The sequence below is a fragment of the Triticum urartu genome, chromosome 4 (assembly GCF_003073215.2).
Source record: "Triticum urartu cultivar G1812 chromosome 4, Tu2.1, whole genome shotgun sequence".
Classification (NCBI taxonomy): domain Eukaryota; kingdom Viridiplantae; phylum Streptophyta; class Magnoliopsida; order Poales; family Poaceae; genus Triticum; species Triticum urartu.
In genome coordinates, this window is record NC_053025.1 from 56,041,717 (window position 1) to 56,063,700 (window position 21,984).

The following is a 21,984-nucleotide window of genomic DNA, read 5'->3' on the forward strand; positions in this document are numbered from 1 at the left end:
TCCATGACGACATTTGGAACCGTCGCCAAGTGAGTGTGGGCGACAGGAGGGTCCTTCCCACACGACCCAGAAATCGTCGGGGATAGGCCCTCCTGGGACACAGGCATGGGCCATGTGTGATCGGGCGAGGCATCGAAACCCAATCATTTCCGTAGGTATGTACATCCCACACGGTAATCCGAGAAAATCATTTCCGCAGGTATGTACATCCCACACGGTGAATCCCAGAAAAATATTTCCGTTCGTATGTATATCACACACCATCAATCCAAGGAATACGTTTCCGTTCTTATGTACATCCCACACAGTTAATCTAGGAAAACATTTCCGTTCGTACGTACATCCCACACAGTTTTATTTGTAGGCTCGTGTGTGAAAGGTGTAACTATCACACATGGTCTGCCTTGGTTAACTGTTTGCTTTTATCAACTATATCACACATGATTTGATGAAGAAAACTATGTGGCATTGGGCTATCCATCGCAAGCGCTTTTACTGCTAGAACCGTTTGCAAAGGTCCATGACAAATTTAGCATGTTTATTAATTTACAATTAATAATTCTAGTATTATGTAAATTCACATTTCATATCGAACAACTGTTTGCCAATTTCATATCAGGCACATAAATATATTATAACATCACTGTACGGTAGCTACATGAAAATAGCACGGTACAACATATAGCTAGTTCAACTTCATAAGAACAACATATTCATTTCCCTAATCGAGATCATCCAGACTCGTCTTATCCACCTCTACTTTCAGTTTAGTAAGAACCTGTTTTGCACGGGCCAACTGGGAAAGTGCCTCCTCCTTAGCCAACACCATCTTCGCAAAGTCTGATTTAAAAAATCTGAGCTCATTCTTCACCTTCAACTTTTTATCCCGCATCTTCAAATATTCTTCAGCGTTGATAACAGTTTCCCTAAGCCTACGTTTGTTCTCTTCCTCATGCATGCTCTAGAGCTTCGCTAGGCACATCTTCAAAGACTTTGGCCACTCTTGATCAACCCACTCCAAGTGAGAACACTTCCGTTCATCCTATAATATTTAAAACTAGACCAGTAACAATTTCAGGGGAAATGGGTTTATAGCAACATAGAAAATCACCAATGCTTATTTTGAAAAATGGAAGAAACATGTTAATTATGACATATCTTCTCAAAAAGATCAATGTGCAAATGAAATAATTGGTACTGAGACAACAACCAAATTCTGGAACATCAGAAGCTATAATTAACTACAACAACGCTACAAGTTCTTACTCATGTACAATAAATAACAAATTGAACATTTTATGAGGAAGGTAAATATAATTGCAACAGCATATCGACAGTGTTTGGATGATAGCAAATTGATACTAGCAGGTGTGTACATGCACAATTTTAGTAATATAGAACTAATAGCACTAAGTCCGTCCACTATGTATGCCAAAACTGGGGTAAAGACAACTGTTGCTACATCTCGCACTGGTGCCCTACACTGGCGAGCCGATGCAGCGGAAAAAAACAGGGACCCGGACTCCGGAGCACGTAGTTGCTCTGATGCCCAGTTCCTTCGTGCCAGAAAGATTTAGTATTTTACTACTTGGTTGCTCATATGTGTGGACCAAAGTTGGCTGCACAAACTGCTGAAGCGGTGCCAAATAATTTTCTAATGGCACCGCTGATGAGATGGCAACAATTTAAGATACTAGGTACAAACTGTGTCACTGTCTTAGGATGCGTTTGGTTGAAGGTGTGGTATGAATGGGTTGGGACCGTGACAGTGTCTGAATCACATCTAACAAATGATTTGTAACAACGAAAGAGGGTCTAAACTTCTCTGCACATGCCAGAATATTCCTCCCACTGTCCACAAAATCAAACGCAACTACCTTCACGCATGGAGATTGATGGTGAAAACGAGCAGATAGATCTTCAGCCACCCCGCTCCATTCATTGCCACTGATGGTCCTAGGGAGCTACAAGAGGAAGAAATGACTCAAATCGACCGCCAGGTAAAAATCATTCAGTCCAAGTCATAGCCCGAGAGAGAGAAGAGAGGCATACCGGGTGGTGAAGGAGTCGTCGCCGGAGGAGGAACCGCTAGAGAGGTCTTTGAAGAAGACCATGGTGACCCCGGCGGTAGGATGCGAGACGGCGAGAGCGAGGAAGCGGATATAGCTTAGGAAGGAGGGAAGGAAGGAGGAAATAGGGGAAATGTGACTTGTGGTCGGAGAGAAAATGGGGTGGGGAAGGGGGGCGGGGGTAGATATTTTGATGGTAGGCCAAAATTTTGGAAATGTGGAGGGAAACTTTGCGCACGGTGCCATCAGACCTTTCACTTTGAACGATTGTGTGCATCTCAAATGATTCTTCTGCTTTATGCTCATGGGATGAGTTTGATAATTCAAATTTTGGTGGAAATTTCCTCGGGTACGTCATTGCATAATTTAACATCGCTTGCTAATTTGGGCGCACAAAAGAGCGTAGAGCAGATAGACCACACTTACTGAATCAAGCAATTTTAGTAATTAAACAGAGCCAATTGACCTAAAAATTGCTCTAACAAAAGACCAGCATTAAAAACAAAGCCTAAGTACGCATAATTTTAACAAATCGGCCGCTGCGCTGGCCTATGCATCGCCGATGTGAGATGAGACATTGATGACTTGTCCTGGCGAAATGCCGCCGTTGGTGGACTCTGCGTCCCCCCTGCTGAAGTCAACCACGTCCACGTCCTCGTCCTTGGCGCCGCCCTCAAGGTTGTAGTACTCGTAGTAGTGGTTGCGCTAGAGCTCGCATTGGTACTCCACCTCCGATTGCTCGATGGACAGACTCTTCTCTACCTCGACCTCGGCCACGCGCAACTCCTCCTCCCAGCGCTCCTCGATCTCCACCGCCTCCTGCATCTCCAGCTCCCGCTCGGCAACCTCATGAGGAAGCAAGTGCTCCATGACCACCGCTGCCTTTTCAGACGTGGGTTGCATGCTGGAGTCCGAGGTGGCTTGGAATATCTTGACATGTGCATCCTAGATCTTGGCGTGGATGGCCTCGACCCGGGCCAGGGCGACATCGGCGGCACGGACGGCAGCTCGAGCACTCTCGGTGCTTGCAGCCGCCATCACAGCAGTAGCTGCAGCCATCTCGGTTGCTGCAGCTGCCCTGTCGGCTGACGCAGACGCCCTCTCGACGGAAGCGGCCGTGCTCAATGCGGATGCGGCAACACTCTTGGCGTAGGCGGCCGCACTCTCGACGCAGGCGGCGACGCTCGGGAGGGGGGGGACGCGACCATCGTATGGGCCTTCATGAAGCATTTCCATAGCGTCATCGTTGCAAGAAGGGGGTGCGGGAATGGGGGTCGGGATTTGTGGATTCGGGGGTTGCCGACACTAGAGCAGACGAGCCGGTGAAGCTTAAGAAGAGAGACTTAAATAGACCCAGATATTTTCATCACAAACGGTTCCTAGAAAACAACTATGTGTGATGTCGTAGATATTTTTTATTAGCTATGAAAGACAAATTTGGAGTACAGTGGCAACGAATGGTGTTTTAAGTGTACGAGAAATTTTGTAGTACTAATACAACTGTCGTGTCAAATTTTGGAAAATTTCAGGGGTCATTTGACCTTTTAAGACATTTAAGTGATTTTCTAGCCATTTAATGACCGTAATTGAAATTTGAACTACATGTACATGCAACATCTAACTATAACGGTTTCAAAACTCATATTTTGTGTACTTGTGTGCGATTTAATTCCATGTGCAGTAAATTGGAAGGAATTTTCAAACATATTGGTCTAACGGCTATGACACAATTAAGCATGGAGTGACATGACATTTTAATTCAAAAAAATAAAAAATGATCAGAAAAACATGAAACCTTGGTTGATGTAATGTCATGCCACCAAGATGATGTGATTTTTTGGCATGTTTGATGAAAGTTTGGACACACACCCTCACAAACCGGAGCAACTCACTAGAAGGCTCATGGTTCCGAGATGGAACAATGCATGTTTGATGACAAACGGGAGATAGCTTCCTCTTACGGCCTTCAATTTTTTTTCTACGTCTAACATGCACTACTATAACTGTAATCTGAAATGTTTGAAAATTCTAGGGGTTATTTGACATTTTAAAGACATTTAAGTGATTTTCTAGCCATTTAATGACCGTAATTCAAATTTGAACTACATCTACATGAAACGCCTAACCAAAGCGGTTTGGAAAATCATATCTATGTACCTGTGTGTAAGTTAATTCCATGTGCAGTATATTAGAAGGAATTTTCAAACATATTGGTCGCACGACATGGACACATGCATACGTATGCATGGAGTGACATGGCATTTTAATTCAAAAAATTAAAAAAATGATCAGAAAAACATGAAACCTTGGTTGATTTAATGTCATGCCACCAAGATGATGTGGTAAAAAAATTTGCCTGTTTGACGAAAGTTTGGACACACACCCCTCACAAACCGGAGCAACTCACTAGAAGGTTCATGGTTCCGAGAGGGAACAATGCATGTTTGATGACGAACGGGAGATAGCTTCCTCTTACGGCTTTCAATTTATTTTCTACGTCTAACGTGCACTAATACAATTGTCATGTGAAATTTTTGAAAATTTCAGGGGTCATTTGACCTTTTAAAGACATTTAAGTGATTTTCTAGCCATTTAATGACCGTAATTCAAATTTGAACTACATCTACATGCAACGCATAACCATAACGGTTTGAAAAAAAATCATATTTTTGTGTACTTGTGTGTGAGTTAATTCCATGTGCACTAAATTAGAAGGAATTTTCAAACATATTGGCCTCAAGGCATGGGCACACATGCATGGAGTGCCATGGAATTTTAATTCCATGATCAGAAAAACATGAAACCTTGCTTGATTTAATGTCATGCCACCAAGATGATGTGGTAAAAAATTGGCCTGTTTGATGAAAGTTTGGACACACACCCCTCACAAACCAGAGCAACTCACTAGAAGGTTCGTGGTTTCGAGAGGGAACAATGCATGTTTGATGACGAACGGGAGATAGCTTCCTCTTACGGCCTTCAAATTTTTTTCTACGCTTAACATGCACTAATACAACTGTCATGTGAAAATTTGGAAAATTTCAGGGGTCATTTGACCTTTTAAAGACATTTTAAGTGATTTTCTAACCATTTAATGACCGTAATTCAAATTTGAACTACATCTACATGCAACGCCTAACCATAATGGTTGGAAAAAAAATCATATTTTTGTGTACTTGTGTGTGAATTAAAAAATCATCAGACGGTGTAAATATCTGGTGTTCAAAAAAGAAAATGTAAAGATTTGGCAAGACAACCGGCCTCCCACACGATTGGCACTCTATCTCGCGGCTCGAGGTTTGGTAGGTGAGTGGTGGGGATCATTAATCAGACACGGTTCTGCATTGGAAACTATCAGCCATTATGTTCGTACACGAATTTTGGCTATTATGTTCACACATGGATTTTTCTGCGGGAATCGTGTGTAATTCAAACTACAGTACTTGTAAATTCTGGCGAATGGAGTGTATACTGTCCCCATCGATCTAGATTCCAGCCGCCAATAAATACTACCTTGCTCACATCATCCCGCCTGCATTCTCATCTACATCCTCCCCTCGCTCGCCCTCTCTCTGTCTCAAATCTCTACCATGGTGCCGCCGGTCTGCCCACGCGTCGAGGAGGAGTCACCGCCCCCGAGGACGCTCACTCGATTAGCAGCGACGAGGACCCCTATGCGCCGCCTAATGAGGTTGCGCCGGACCCCCCAACTTTGGATTGGTTTTGGGGCCAGCACAATCTTTGTCTATGGAAGTCGCTGCCGCCGGCTGAGAAAGCCAGGCAAGTGGCATTCAAGAAGGAGATGGCAGAGGAGGAAGCCAGGTACCAGGAGGCCTGTGAAGCCCATGATGCCGCCTGGAAAAAGGAGTCGGTGGAGCTTTGGGGGTGGGCGCGTCATCGTGCTGAGGAGGTGTACGAAGACGGGTACTTCACGAGGAAGTTCAGAGGCGCTGGGCGCCTTGTCACTGCGTGGAGGTGGGTCGATAAGCTCCAGCGTGCCATCGACGAGGAGCTCCGGTGGGTGCCCAACGAAATGGCAAGATCGGCCACGCGCGTAGCAGCGGTACGTCAAGCGCTGCGAAGCGGAGTACTGTCTCCGCACTGGGAAGACGCCGCGCACCAGGGAGCTGTTGGCGAGGGGCTGCCGGAATACTCGCCCCAGGAGGGATTATTAGTTTTAGTATTGTTCGTTCAATTTTAAGCATTGTACATAGTAGTTAAGTATCATCATGTATATGTGATGACATTATATATATATATATATATTCTGTGATGAACTAATGACCAATTAATATATATATATATATCATGAATTCCATTTTCTATCTGTTTTTGTATACTAATTTGAATCTAGCTGTTACCATCCACATATACAGAATGGAAAGCGTATATACACACATTGAAATAGAACCTATAAAAATGGAAAACAGAGTACACACATTGAAACAAATCAATAAATAGAGCAATACTATGATTGCTGTGAATACATAGCTATCCATGTCGAAATGACTTTTAAAAATAAAACGCGTCCATGAGACCATGACCAGCAGCCCTTGCCTACGGTAGCTCTCGGCTCTGCCTGAACTCGTGTAGGCGTTCGTCCAAGTGGTCGACACAAACACGGTACATTTGGAGCCTGATCTTGAGCTCCAAGTTGGCCATTTCATCAGAGATCACCAGCTCGAGGATGCGACGACCATGTTCCTCTACTGTGCCCAGGTGGACACCTGGGCCAAGCAGGCGGTTGAGCCTACGGACTAGCGCATTGGCATCCAGCGGGCCGCAGACAAGGCGAACAGCGGCACCCATGCGAACAGCGCGGGGGGCGTCTGGTGCAAGTATGGCACGGTCGACCTCTGGTGCAATGATGTCTACTACACAACCTTCTTCCTGTAGACGTTGTTGGGCCTCCAAGTGCAAAGGTTTGTAGGACAGTAGCAAATTTCCCTCAAGTGGATGACCTAAGGTTTATTAATCCGTGGGAGGCGTAGGATGAAGATGGTCTCTCTCAAACAACCTTGCAACCAAATAACAAAGAGTCTCTTGTGTCCGCAACACACCCAATACAATGGTGAATTGTATAGGTGCACTAGTTCAGCAAAGAGATGGTGATACAAGTGCAATATGGATGGTAGATAAAGATTTTTGTAATCTGAAAATATAAAAACAGCAAGGTAACTAATGATAAAAGTGAGCACAAACGGTATCGCAATGCTTGGAAACAAGGCCTAGGGTTCATACTTTCACTAGTGCAAGTTCTCTCAACAATAATAACATAATTGGATCATATAACTATCCCTCAACATGCAACAAAGAGTCACTCCAAAGTCACTAATAGTGGAGAACAAATGAATAGATTATGGTAGGGTACGAAACCACCTCAAAGTTATTCTTTCTGATCGATCTATTCAAGAGTTCATACTAGAATAACACCTTAAGACACAAATCAACCAAAACCCTAATGTCACCTAGATACTCCAATGTCACCTCAAGTATCCGTGGGTATGATTATACGATATGCATCACACAATCTCAGATTCATCTATTCAACCAAAACAAAGAACTTCAAAGAGTGCCCCAAAGTTTCTACCGGAGAGTCAAGACGAAAACGTGTGCCAACCCCTATGCATAAGTTCACGAGGTCATGGAACTCGCAAGTTGATCACCAAAACATATATCAAGTGGATCACGTGATATCCCATTGTCACCACAGATAATCACATGCAAGACATACATCAAGTGTTCTCAAATCCTTAAAGACTCAATCCGATAAGATAACTTCAAAGGGAAAACTCAATCCATTACAAGAGAGTAGAGGGGGAAACTATAAGAGCAAAGCTCGCGATACATCAAGATTGTACCACCTCAAGAACACGAGAGAGAGAGAGAGAGAGAGAGATCAAACACATAGCTACTGGTACATACCCTCAGCCCCGAGGGTGAACTACTCCCTCCTCGTCATGGAGAGCGCCGAGATGATGAAGATGGCCACCAGAGAGGGATTCCCCCCTCCGATAGGGTGCCGGAACGGGTCTAGATTGGTTTTCTGTGGCTACGGAGGCTTTTGCCGGCGGAACTCCCGATCTAGGTTTCTTTCTGAAAGTTTTTGGTTATATAAGAGGTGTTGGAGTCGGGAACAAGGAAGGGGGTCTCCGGGCTGTCCACGAGACAGGGGGCGTGCCTAGGGGGGTGGGCACCCCCACGCTCGTGGGCAGTCCGAGACTCTTATGGCCCAATTCTTCTACTTCCTGGCCTTCTTCTGGTCCAAAAATAAGTTCCGTGAAGTTTTAGGTCAATTGGACTCCGTTTGGTTTTCCTTTTCCACGATACTCAAAAACAACGAAAAAACAGAAACTGGCACTAGGCTCTAGGTTAATAGGTTAGTCCCAAAAATCATATAAAATAGCATATAAATGCATATAAAACATCCTAGGTTGATTTGATAATATAATAGCATGGAACAATAAAAAATTATAGATACGTTGGAGACGTATCAAGCATCCCTAAGCTTAATTCCTGCTCGTCCTCGAGTAGGTAAATGATAAAAATAGAATTTTTGATGTGGAATGCTCTCTAGCATGTTCTTCAATGTATTTTTCTCTATTGTGGCATGAATGCTCAGATCTGAAAGATTCAAGATAAAAGTCTATTGTTGACATAGCCAAAGAAAATTTACCCCCACAAAATCATATAGTTTGGCCATGCTTCATTTTTGTCACACAAAATGCTCTCATCATGCACAAACCCGATGACAAGCCAAGCAATTTTTTCATACTTAGCCTTTTCAAACTCTTTCAACTTTTACGCAATATATGAGCGCGAGCCATGGACATAGCACTATGGGTGGAATAGAATATGATGATTGAGGTTGTGTGAGAAGACAAAAGGGGAGAAAGTCTCACATTGACATGGCTAATCAATGGGCTATGGAGATGCCCACCGATTGATGTCAATGCAAGGAGTAGGGATTGCCATGCAACGGATGCACTAGAGCTATAAATATATGAAAGCTCATCAAAGAGACTAAGTGGGTGTGCATACAACTTGCTTGCTCACGAAGACCTAGGGAATTTGAGGAAGCCCATCATTGGAATATACAAGCCAAGTTCTATAATGAAAAATTCCCACTAGTATATGAAAGTGACAAAATAAGAGAATCTCTATCATGAAGATCATGGTGCTACTTTGAAGCACAAGTGTGGAAAAAGGATAGTAACACTGTCCCTTCTCTCTTTTTCTCTCTTTTCTTTTTTTTGTTTGGGCCTTCTTTTTTTTATGGCCTCTTTTTTTATTTTTATTTTATTATTTTCCGTCCGGAGTCTCATCCCGACTTGTGGGGGAATCATAGTCTCCATCATCCTTTCCTCACATGGTACAATGCTCTAATGATGATCATCACACTTTTATTTACTTATAACTCAAGAATTACAACTCGATACTTAGAACAAAATATGACTCTATGTGAATGCCTCCGGCGGTGTGCCGGGATTGCGATGAATCAAGAGTGACATGTATGAAAAATTAAGCATGGTGGCTTTGCCACAAATATGGTGTCAACTACATGATCATGCAAAGCAATATGACAATAATGATGCGTGTCATAATAAATGGAACGGTGGAAAGTTGCATGGCAATATATCTCGGAATGGCTATGGAAATGCCATAATAGGTAGGTATGGTGGCTGTTTTGAGGAAGATATAAGGAGGCTTATGTGTGATAGAGCGTATCGTATCACGGGGTTTGGATGCACCGGCGAAGTTTGCACCAACTCTCAAGGTGAGAAAGGGCAATGCACGGTACCGAAGAGGCTAGCAATGATGGAAGGGTGAGAGTGCGTATAATCCATGGACTCAACATTAGTCATAAAGAACTCACATACTTATTGAAAAAATCTACAAGTCATCAAACCAAGCACTACGCGCATGCTCCTAGGGGGATAGATTGGTAGGAAAAGACCATCGCTTGCCCCCGGCCGCCACTCATAAGGAAAGCACTCAAAGAACACCCCATGCTTCAAATTTGTCACACAAAGTTTACCATAAATGCATGCTACAGGACTTGCCAACTTCAACACAAGTATTCATCAATTTCACAATTACTCAACTAGCACACCTCTAATATTACCACCTTTATATCTCAAAACAACTATCAAGCATCCAATTTCTCTTAGCTTTTAAAATTTATAACCAAAGTAAATTACCATGCTGTTCTAAAGGACTCTCAAAATGATATAAGTGAAGCATGAGAGATTAATTATTTCTATAAAATAGAACCACCACCGTGCTCTAAAAGATATAAGTGAAGCACTAGAGCAAACGATAAACTACTCCGAAAGATATAAGTGAAGATCAATGAGTAGTCGAATAATTATGCAACTATGTGAAGACTCTCTAAAATTTAATAATTTCAGGTCTTGGTATTTTATTCAAACAGAAAGCAAAAAAAAATAAAATAAAATGACGCTCCAAGCAAAACACATATCATGTGGTGAATAAAAATATAGCTCCAAGTAAAGTTACCGATGAACGAAGACGAAAGAGGGGATGCCATCCGGGGCATCCCCAAGCTTAGGCTCTTGGTTGTACTTGGATATTACCTTGTGGTGCCTTGGTCATCCCCAATCTTAGGCTCTTGCCACTCCTTATTCCATAGTCCATCGAATCTTTACCCAAAACTTGAAAACTTCACAACACAAAACTTAACAGAAAACTCGTAAGCTCCGTTAGTATAAGAAAATAAATCACCACTTAGGTACTGTTGTGAACTCATTATAAATTCATATTGGTGTAATATCTACTGTATTACAACTTCTCTATGGTTCATACCCTCCGATACTACTCATAGATTCATCAAAATATGCAAACAACACAATGAAAACAGAATCTGTCAAAAACAGAACAGTCTGTAGTAATCTGTATCAAACGTATACTTATGGAACTCATAAAATTATAAAATAAATTGGTGGACTTGAGGAATTTGTCTATTAATCATCTGCAAAAATAATCAACTTAATAACACTCTCCAGTAAAAAATGGCAGCAAATCTTGTGAGCGCTAAAGTTTCTGTTTTTTACAGCAAGATCGCAAAGACTTTCCCCAAGTCTTCCCAAAGGTTCTACTTTCCACAAACACTAATTAAAACATAAAACCACATCTAAACAGATTCCAGATGAATTATTTATTACTAAACAAGATAAAAAAAGCAAGGACCATAAGTAAAATTGGGTTGCCTCCCAACAAGCGCTATCATTTAACGCCCCTAGGTAGGCATGATGATTTCAATGATGCTCACATAAAAGATAAGAATTGTAACATAAAGAGAGCATCATGAAGAATATGACTAGCAAATTTAAGTATAACCCACTTCCTATGCATAGGGATTTTGTGAGCAAATAACTTGTGGGAACCATAATCAATTAGCATAGGAGGGCAAAACAAGCATAACTTCAAAACTTTAAGCACACTGAGAGGAAACTTGATATTATTGCAACTCCTACAAGCATATGTTCCTTCCTCATAGTAATTTTCAGTAGAATCATGAATGAATTCAACAATATAACCAGCACCTAAAGCATTCTTTTCATGATATACAAGCATATAAATTTTATTACTCTCCACATAAGCAAAATTCTTCTCATTCGGAATAGTGGGAGTATCATAAGAGACTCGAATACTATAAATTGTTTCCACATTAAAAGAGTAATGTGCAGAAAAGGGTAACCATAATCATGAAAAGTTTTATAAATATAATCATCGCTACTTTTTATAGCATAAGTGTCATCACAATAATCATCATAGGTAGCAACTTTGTTCTCATCATAACCAATTGAAACCTCTTCCAAGATAGTGGAATCATTACTCAATAAAGTCATGACCTCTCCAAATCCACTTTCATAATTATCACAATAAGATTCAACATCCTCCAAAATAGTGGGATCTTTACTTCCTAAAGTTGACACTCTTGCAAACCCACTTTCATCAATATAATCATCATAAGTAGGAAGCATGCTATCATCATAATAATTTTGCATATCAAAACTTGGGAGAATACAAATATCATCTTTATTAAACATAGCATCCCCAAGATTGTGACTAACATTAATTGCAGCAAATACATTTTCAAACATGTCATTCTCATCAAACATAGCATCCCCAAGATTGGGCCTTTTCATATCATAAGCATAATCACTCTCATCATTAATAGTATGGATAGCACCAATAGTATAACAATTATCATCATCACAATGAGTAATAGGAGCAACATCATTTGGGAGGGGTACATTTTTACCTTTGCTTCTCCGTCTTTTCTTTTTTCTTCTTCACATCATGTGTGGGTTTAATCCTCTTTCTAGAGCTCCTAATTAATGAGATTGGTTGAATAGGAGGCTCCTCCTCGTTACCTGATTCATCATAAGAAATAATAGGAGAATATTTGAAAGTCTCTTCCCTTTCATTAGTATTCTCTTCATCTTCTATTTGTTTTCTTGTCTTTATGTAATTGGCAATATAAGGATTTTCAATGAAATTCACCGCACAATACATAAAAATTTCTTCTAGATCAAAATCAAGAAATCTATCAAGATTAAATTTTGGAATATCCTCAGTTATACATTTCATTTCTTCATACCCCAAAAGAAGATTAAGCTCTTTATGATGCTCAAGGGTAATCAAGTTATCACAATTTTTGGACACGATTTGATCATGAAACAAATAGCATTGGAGCTTTAAATTACCATGTTCATTGCAAAGTTCACAAGGATGGCGATAAATATTGAATCTTTCAGCACAATCATCTAGCCTTTCTTGCAACCATTTGGTTTCCCAATACTTATGCCTCTTGCAAAATCTATCTTCCCTATTTGGTGTGTGCTTGCAAGCTCTATGTATTCCACAAAAGTTGACATTCTTATAAGAGACATTTTCATCATGACTAGTGCAATCATCATTAGTATTATGGATATTCAAAGAGTTCATACTAATAGCATTGCAATCATGCTCATCATTCAAAGATTTAGTGCCAAACATTATAATGCATTCTTCTTCTAACACTTTGGCACAATTATCGGAATCCTTATTTTCATTAAAGATATTAAAAAGATGAAGCATATGAGGTACCCTCAATTCTATTTTTTGTAGTTTTATTTTATAACTAAACTAGTGCTAAAACAAGAAACAAAAAATTGTATTTCAAGATCTAAATATATACCTTCAAGCGCTAACCTCCCCGGCAACGGCACCAGAAAAGAGCTTGATGTCTACTACACAACGTTCTTCTTGTAGATGTTGTTGGGCCTCCAAGTGCAGAGGTTTGTAGGACAGTAGCAAATTTCCCTCAAGTGGATGACCTAAGGTTTATCAATCCATGGGAGGCGCAGGATGAAGATGGTCTCTCTCAAACAACCCTACAACCAAATAACAAAGGGTCTCTTGTGTCCCCAACACGCCCAATACAATGGTAAATTGTATAGGTGCACTAGTTCGGCGAAGAGATGGTGATTCAAGTGCAATATAGATGGTAGATAAAAGTTTTTGTAATCTGAAAATATAAAAACAGCAAGGTAAGTAATGATAAAAGTGAGCACAAACGGTATTGCAATGCTTGGAAACAAGGCCTAGGGTTCATACATTCACTAGTGGAAGTCCTCTCAACAATAATAACATAATTGGATCATATAAATATCCCTCAAGATGCAACAAAGAGTCACTCCAAAGTCACTAATAGCGGAGAACAAACGAATAGATTATGGTAGGGTACGAAACCACCTCAAAGTTATTCTTTTGATCGATCTATTCAAGAGTTCGTACTAGAATAACGCCTTAAGACACAAATCAACCAAAACCCTAATGTCACCTATATACTCCAATGCCACCTTAAGTATCCGTGGGTATGATTATACGATATGCATCATACAATCTCAGATTCATCTATTCAACCAACACAAAGAACTTCAAAGAGTGCCCCAAAGTTTCTACCGAAGAGTCAAGACGAAAACGTGTGCCAACCCCTATGCATAAGTTCACGAGGTCACATAACTTGCAAGTTGATCACCAAAACATACATCAAGTGGATCACGTGATATCCCATTGTCACCACAGATAAGCACATGCAAGACATACATCAAGTGTTCTCAAATCCTTAAAGACTCAATCCGATAAGATAACTTCAAAGGGAAAACTCAATCCATTACAAGAGAGTAGAGGGGGAGAAACATCATAAGATCCAACTATAATAGCGAAGATCGCGATATATCAAGATCGTACCACCTCAAGAACACGAGAGAGAGAGAGATCAAACACATAGCTATCGGTACATACCCTCAACCCCGAGGGTGAACTACTCCCTCCTCGTCATGGAGAGCACCGGGATGATGAATATGGTCACCAGAGAGGGATTCCCCCCTCCGGCAAGGTGCCGGAATGGGTCTAGATTGGTTTTCGGTGGCTACAGAGGCTTCTGGCGGCGGAACTCCCGATCTAGGTTTCTTTCTCGAAGTTTTGTGTCATATAAGAGGTGTTGGAGTCGGGAAAAACGCGAGGGGTCTATGGGCTGTCCACGAGACAGGGGGCGCGCCCTGGGGGTGGGCGCGCCCCCCACCCTCGTGGGCAGCCCGAGACTCTTCTGGCCCAATTCTTCTACTTCCTGGCCTTCTTCTTGTCCAAAAATAAGTTTCATGAAGTTTCAGGTCAATTGGACTCCGTTTGGTTTTCCTTTTCTGTGATACTCAAAAACAACGAAAAAACAGAAACTGGCACTAGGCTCTAGGTTAATAGGTTAGTCCCAAAAATCATATAAAATAGCATATAAATGCATATAAAACATCCAAGGTTGATAATATAATAGCATGGAACAATCAAAAATTATAGATACATTGGAGACGTATCATGCAAGTACGACGTTGAGGGCCTCTGCCCACTCCTGGCAAGGAATGGGGGTACTGACCGGACGTGTACCCAGCTGCGACGCGATGTCGACAACAGGCATGCGCCGATGGATCCGCTCTTGCTGTGCAGCGCGCCGCGCCTCTCACCGTGCGGCGAGCCGCAGCCTATCGGCGCGGACGCGCCTAGCTTGCTCTGCAGCGCGCTATCGATCATGTTGTGCGGCGACCTGCAGCCGGTCGGTGCTGACATGCCTATCTTGATCCGTGATGCTCAAGCGCCATGCGCCAAAGGTCTGCTCAGCCCTGTCGATGATGCGCATCAGGGTGTCGTCCATCGTGTTGCCGGGGAGAACCTCGGCCTCGATGGGCCGTGGCGCCTGCTCGTTTTCCTCATCGACGAGGTTGATGGCAGAGGCAGTGCTTTGGTGGGTTGGCATGCTTGGAAAAGGTGGATGTGCTACAGGCTACGCTTGTCGCCTCCGTGCGTCGTGCGCCGCCTATGCGTAAAATCACCGGGTGGCAGGAAATAGGTGAGGAAATGGCGGGAAACGATATAAAACGCCATCAATTAATGGAAACTTAGCATAGAAGTAACATCGAGCTAGCACAAGAAGGAGATGATGATCTGATGAACACGGACCACACTAGGGAACCATTTCTGTTATTATCGGTATTCGCACACATTTCTTATTACAGACCTGTTTGCCGCGTATCACACACATATTTTTATATTGAACTGTTTCTGTTCTCTTGTCTCAAAGCAAAAAGTTCATCCGAGTGAACCACATGTCGTATATTGCACACACCTTCATCTAGCTGCCTGTTTCTTTTGTGTTGCCTAATCACAAACAGTTCATCCGAGTGAACTGTATGCTTTATATCGCACACACCTTCATCTGGCTGCCCGTTTCTTTTGTGTTTCCTAATCACAAACTGTTCATCCGAGTGAACCATATGCTATATATCGCACACGCCTTCATCTGGCTGCCCGTTTCTTTTGTTCCTCCTCATCGCAAACAGTTAATTGAGCTGAACCGTATGCCCTATATCGCACACACAACTAAAATCTAAACCGTGTTTGATGCATCCTCCATCGCAAATGTTTTGCACCTTTTTGATGGGTTTTTACACCACCGTTTGTGATTATGGCATCGCACACAATTTCATCGAAGGGTCTCTGATCGTAGTGTCGCGTTAGCAGCAACCTGCAGTAGTGTTAGTTCTCCTGGTCTTGGCGGTTCGAAGCTTCTGGATCATCCCGTGCCGGTTCTTCTTCTCCCTCCACCGTATGGAACTCAGGCGATGACCAATTGATTCCAGTCAATGCTTGAAATTCAACTTCGTCATCAACAAGCTCAGATGGGTCAATTTCAGGGGCAAAAGTGTGCTTACAGATTGGAGGGATAAGATCTGCAATCTCGTAAGCTGGTGTGGGCATTTTATGGTTCTCTGCGGTATAAGCCACCTGATATTTGGTCAGATCTGTTTCTTCTACAAGAAGGCTCGCCAATGGACGCATCTCTTTCACACAAGCAGCAAAGTCTTTCTTGTTAAAAGGAGACCCGTCCTCTTTTAAACTGGGACAACCAGTGGCTAGCTCGGCCGAGTCTAGTTCTGACTGCCATGCCTTTCCCCACTTAAAGCCGTAATGGCACCGGCTCTAGCAGCGAACCGTTTATTCTCTTCAATCCTGGCAGGCAAGATAGAAAGTTGGCTTAACACATTGCTGAGAAGAGATGGTGCTTTCTTGCTTGGAGAGATGGCGGCTATTGTGCGCTGAGCTCCAGTATATAGTTGTTCAACTAATGTGTAAACCGCCTTGAGCTTAATCAACATTTCCTTCCCAAGATTGCTGCTTCTCGGACCTACATGGCATATTATGAGTAAGTAACCCGACGGTTTACTACATGGAGGATGGAAAAGTCATTTCACTATAAAAGATCTTACCAAAAATAGCAAAGGTCATCTGATTGATATGATGCTTTAAGCCGATAAGTTCAGTGGTAACCTCCTCCAGCGAGGCCTCGGCTTTTTCAGCCCTTTGGATCAGGGCGTCTTTCTCTTCAGCCCAGGTGGCTCACTCAGTATTAAACTCAGTTTTGAGTTTTTCATTTTCATTCAAGCTAAACTTGAACATGGAGTCAGCCTTCCGGGTTTCAGCTTCTTGTGCTTCAAGCCGAGTTTTCAAATCAGTCCACTGAGATTGAAACTGACTAGATGCTTCCTGAAATAAAAGGTCAAAACAAATATGCACAGTTATGAAACAATATATATTGATAAAGTCCCAAGCCCTTTGCAAGCAATAGCACTTGGCACTTGGGGGCTAATGGGTGTAGAAAGTTTCGTTATGAAGTAGTATATATTGATAAGTCCCAAGCCCTTTGCAAGCAATAGTACTTGGCACTTGGGGGCTAATGGATGCAAAGTTTATTTTATGATGTAATGGCAGATGACCCCGGTTCATCATTTGTTTGATTTGCCCGGTTTGCAAGGGTGACTAGATGAGATTTTTTAACAGTGATAAGTCCCGGTTTATTCAGATGGATTCAACCGGCCCTTGGGGACTACAACTACAAAGTTGATCGCTATTAACTAAAGACCCGACTCAACTTAAAGTTTTAAGCCGTCCCTGGGGGTTACAGGCGCAAAGATGATTTTTGAAAGTCCTAGCTTATCTTTATAAGTTTAAGCCGACCCTTGGGGGCTACAGGTTTTGACATAGATGGACGGCTAAAAGGCTATCTACACAAGTCTACAGTATATTTTATTCTATCATATTCAGTAGACTTGGGGGCTAAAGGAATATATCTTATATGAGAGCAAGATTGATACCTTATATTTCTGATGCATATGCTTGACTATGTCAATCTCTAGATCACGGCTGATGTGTACTTGATTCAAATAACCGGAGAGGGTTTCACTAATACTCAGTTGAGAATAATTGGCCATGTCAAATTTGACCTTGTGCCTATCGATCAGTTCTTCCTTGGCAGAGTGCTTTGCAAGAGCAATAGGATTCCCCGGTTCTTGAAAACCAGTGCCAGTGATCAGAACTTCCTCAGTGTTTGGTTCAGAAGGTTTGATTGGGCTTGGCGATTCAGCACCCAAGGGATCATCAACGAGATGATAAGCAGAGGCATGACAATTTTCTAGTGGCAGGTCATCAGCAGGTTCCTCCGGCTGTTGCATGGAGGCCTCAAATATTTGAGCTTGTTTTTTTGGTTCATGAGGCTTGGGGTCTTCTGCAGGCTTGTTCATTTTGGCCTTTTTACTAGGCTTTGCTTTCCCACTACAGGAGGATTCAAAAAGTCAGTATGAGTCTAGCGATGTTGAAAAACACAGATAAAGTTGGTACCCAGGGGCAGTCTAGAAAGGCGGAAGCAGAGTCTGAGATGAATCGCCAGACGAAGAGTGAGAGGTCCCCTGGTAATTTGAGTTAGAAGGATTAAAGGCTTGATGAATAAGACCTATTTTAGAATAAATAAATTTGAAATTTTGAAGTACTTCATTCCGACGTTTGCGTGGGGCGAACGTATTAGGTAAGCCAGAGGGAAGTTCTCCGCCTCCACTGGTCCGGGTTCTGCGCCGGTTCTCATGCTGTTGTTTCTTCAAAATAAAGTTGGGATCCAAGTGAGCTAAAGGGTTGGAAAACCTTACTTTCCGGACCACTTGTCGAATTTTCTGGCTTGGCAAGGGCTCTGAGTCAGAGGAAATAATAGTTACCTCGTCATCACCCGCCTGGCTGGTTTCCGCGTCGTCCTAATAGCAATCAGTGTCAATAAGATGGATGAAAAAAGAGCCAAGGGAGTCAAGGTCTACCTCCGACTCATCGTCATCATCCAAGTTAAACATATCAGAAGCAGTGGATTTCTTTCTGTTCTTCTTCACGGCTTTGGTCTTAGCCCTGGCCTTCTTGGCGGCTTTCTCATCATATTTTTTGTCCCAAAAAGCAGATCCAGCCTGCGAAAAATTATAATAAATGTTAGAGATTTCCAGGTTCTATGAACGATGAAGAAAAGTATATAAACCGGACAGACTTACATCCGGTGCCGGGTTAAGTATGCAGAAGGGATTCAGACCCACTTTACTGCAGCTCTCCAAGCTTTCATTGAGAAGAGTCTTGGTCATCTCATTGATGGCTTTATCAGACAAGCGTGTTGAATTGTAACGCAGTTGATCTTTGGTGTCGCCAGTATGTGTACACATTAAACCGGATCGACGGCTTAAAGGTATGATCCTCCAAGCCACCCAGCACCGAACCAGATCAACACCGGTCAATCCGTTACCCAATAATGCCCTAACCTTTGAGAAGGTAGGGGCGAGTTTGGCTCGTTCAGCAGTTGTAAGCCGGTCGGGAAGAGGGTGCTTCGGGTTGAGCCACTGATCACGGAAGCCTGGCAAGGGGTTCTCATCAGCACGAGAGGTATCTTTGCAGTAGAACCAAGTTTGATTCCAGTCCTTGGGATGGCTTGGAAGCTGAGCATAAGGAAAAATGGCATCTCTGCGTCGCTGAATTTCGATTCCTCCAAGTTCTTGGCTAGGCCCGTCGGTGAATTCATTTTGGCAGTTTAGGTAAAAATACTCTCTAAAGAGGTCAACACTAGGTTTTTCTTGAAGGTATACTTCACAGAAGACTTGAAAATTGCAGATATTGGAACGGAATAGGGTCCGATGTCTTGTGGATGAAGTTGTAGAAAATGCAGAACGTCACGGAAGAATTTTGACCCGGGCGGTGAGAAGCCCCGGTTCGTGTGATCAGTGAAAACGATAACTTCATCATCTTGTGGATGAGGTATGACTTCTTTAGGGTTCGGAGCACGCCAGTGAATGATGTGTTTTGCTGGAAAAAAGCCAACCTTGACATACTCTTGGAGCATTTCCTCTTTAACGATGGACGGGACCCAGTCGCATGACGTGACGGTCTTAGTCATGATTGAATGCATGACCTACATAAGGCGGTTCAAGATATTATTAAACCAGCAAATGTTTGGTGAGTTAGAAGTTATTGTTTAAACCGTTGTGCAAGGTTAATGGTTATGGAGATACAGTTAAAAGTATGCGGATTTTTAAATAGGAGAATTGAATTATGAGGATGAATAAGCCAGTCTTGTGAAACTGGAAGGATATTGCAGAGTTATTAACTATGAAGTAAATGATGTTGGTTTAACGGGGCCTAATGATATATAATGGGTCATGGTTTATGTCATAAGCCACCATGGTAGTGTTGGTGCTTCAGATCTATCAAATGAAAATTTTTCTAAGTGGTGGACAAATAGATTTCGCAAGCTAAATCTGTAATTTTGGATCTATGGCAGTTTAGAAAAGCAGTAAAATTCTAGCCTAAGGTGGCGACAGCGGAAGGATGTGATGCTTTGATGAGGTTTTCTATGGGAAGAGGCTACTTTGACGATATAAACGAATGCTAAACTATTACCACACAAAGGTTATGACTTATTCAGATTGAACACTACTCGAAGTTGAAGAACATGAAGAACAACAAGAACGCCGATGAACTACTCAAACCCTAGTACACATCTGAGGCTTGGATAAAGGATACTTACAGATGCGGTGGAGCAGCGGCGACACCCCAGAATTTTCTAGTCTGATCAGGTCGATGCAGCAGCCTAAGTTAGTGTAGCGTCAGAGGACGCGGCGGCGGAGTTCGGGCGGCAGAGGAGACGCGAGAGGAAGACAAAGGAGGAAGCGAGGGGAAAATGATAAAGACCCTTGTCCCTATTTATAAGGGGGTGGATACAAGGCATGCGCGGGAATTGAGGAGGTCGAAATCAGTGGCTATATGGACGCCTCGATTCTTTGGATGTTTATTAAAATAAGGATCAGTTAAGATGTTCTGGGCCTTGTGCGAAGTTAATGCGAAATGACGTCATGGCGATTTAAGAAAACTCGGTGAGCTGACGTCATGGCGGGTTACGACACGGTTTATCAAGCAAGTGGTGCAAGATTTTGACAAGTCAAGTGTTGAAGATTGATGTGAACAAGTTCAAATCAACATGGGGCCTAATGTTGGGGATATAACTATTGGGTATGAACCACCCAGGAGGGGCCGGGTCATACCACTAGCGACCTATCACTGAAGATGGCAGATCATGCAAGCCCGTTGACGGCCCAAGACCCAGAGGCGACTTGAGGGCCAAGAGGATGAACCGCCATAAGTGTATGACTTGTTTTGTAAGGCAAGCGTAGTTAGTCACCGAGCTGGACACGTTGTGTATGAGCCGTCCGGGACTCCATGAGCCGCCGGGCATCAACCTGTGTATATAAAGGGATGACCCGGCGGCGGTTTAGGGCAAGAAACAAGAGATCGATAACTAGGTCAAGCGTATTCTCTCCTTCGTAATTGAAACCCAAGCAATACAACCCTAACTGGGGTAGGCCTTTACCTTGATTGCAAGGGGCCGAACTAGTATAAACTCCCTGTGTCCTTTGTCCCGTTTAACCCCTTTAAGCTAACCTAGTTTTGCTTTCTTACTTTCATGTTGCAAATAACACTACTGCAGGTTGCTGCTAATGCGACACTTCGATCAGAGACCCTTCAAGAAACTATGTCCGATGCAATAATCGCAAACGGTGGTGTATGAAAACCGTTAAAAAGGTGAAAACGTTTGCGATGGAGGATGCATCAAACACGGTTCAGATTTTAGTTGCGTGTGCGATGAAGGGCATACGGTTCAGTTCAATTAACTGTTTGCGATGAGGAGGAACAAAAGAAATGGGCAGCCGGATGAAGGCGTGTTCGATACACATCATACGGTTCACTCGAATGAACTGTTTGTGATTAGGGGACACAAAAGAAACGGGCAGCCAGATGAAGGTGTGTGCGATATACAACATATGGTTCACTCGGATGAACTGTTTGTGATTAGGCAACACAAAAGAAACGGTCGGCTAGATCAAGGTGTGTGCGATATACGGCATGCGGTTCACTCGAATGAACTGTTTGCGTTGACACAAGAGAACAGAAATGGTTCAACTTAACAAGACGTGTGTGTTGTGCGATGGGATTGCATGCAGTT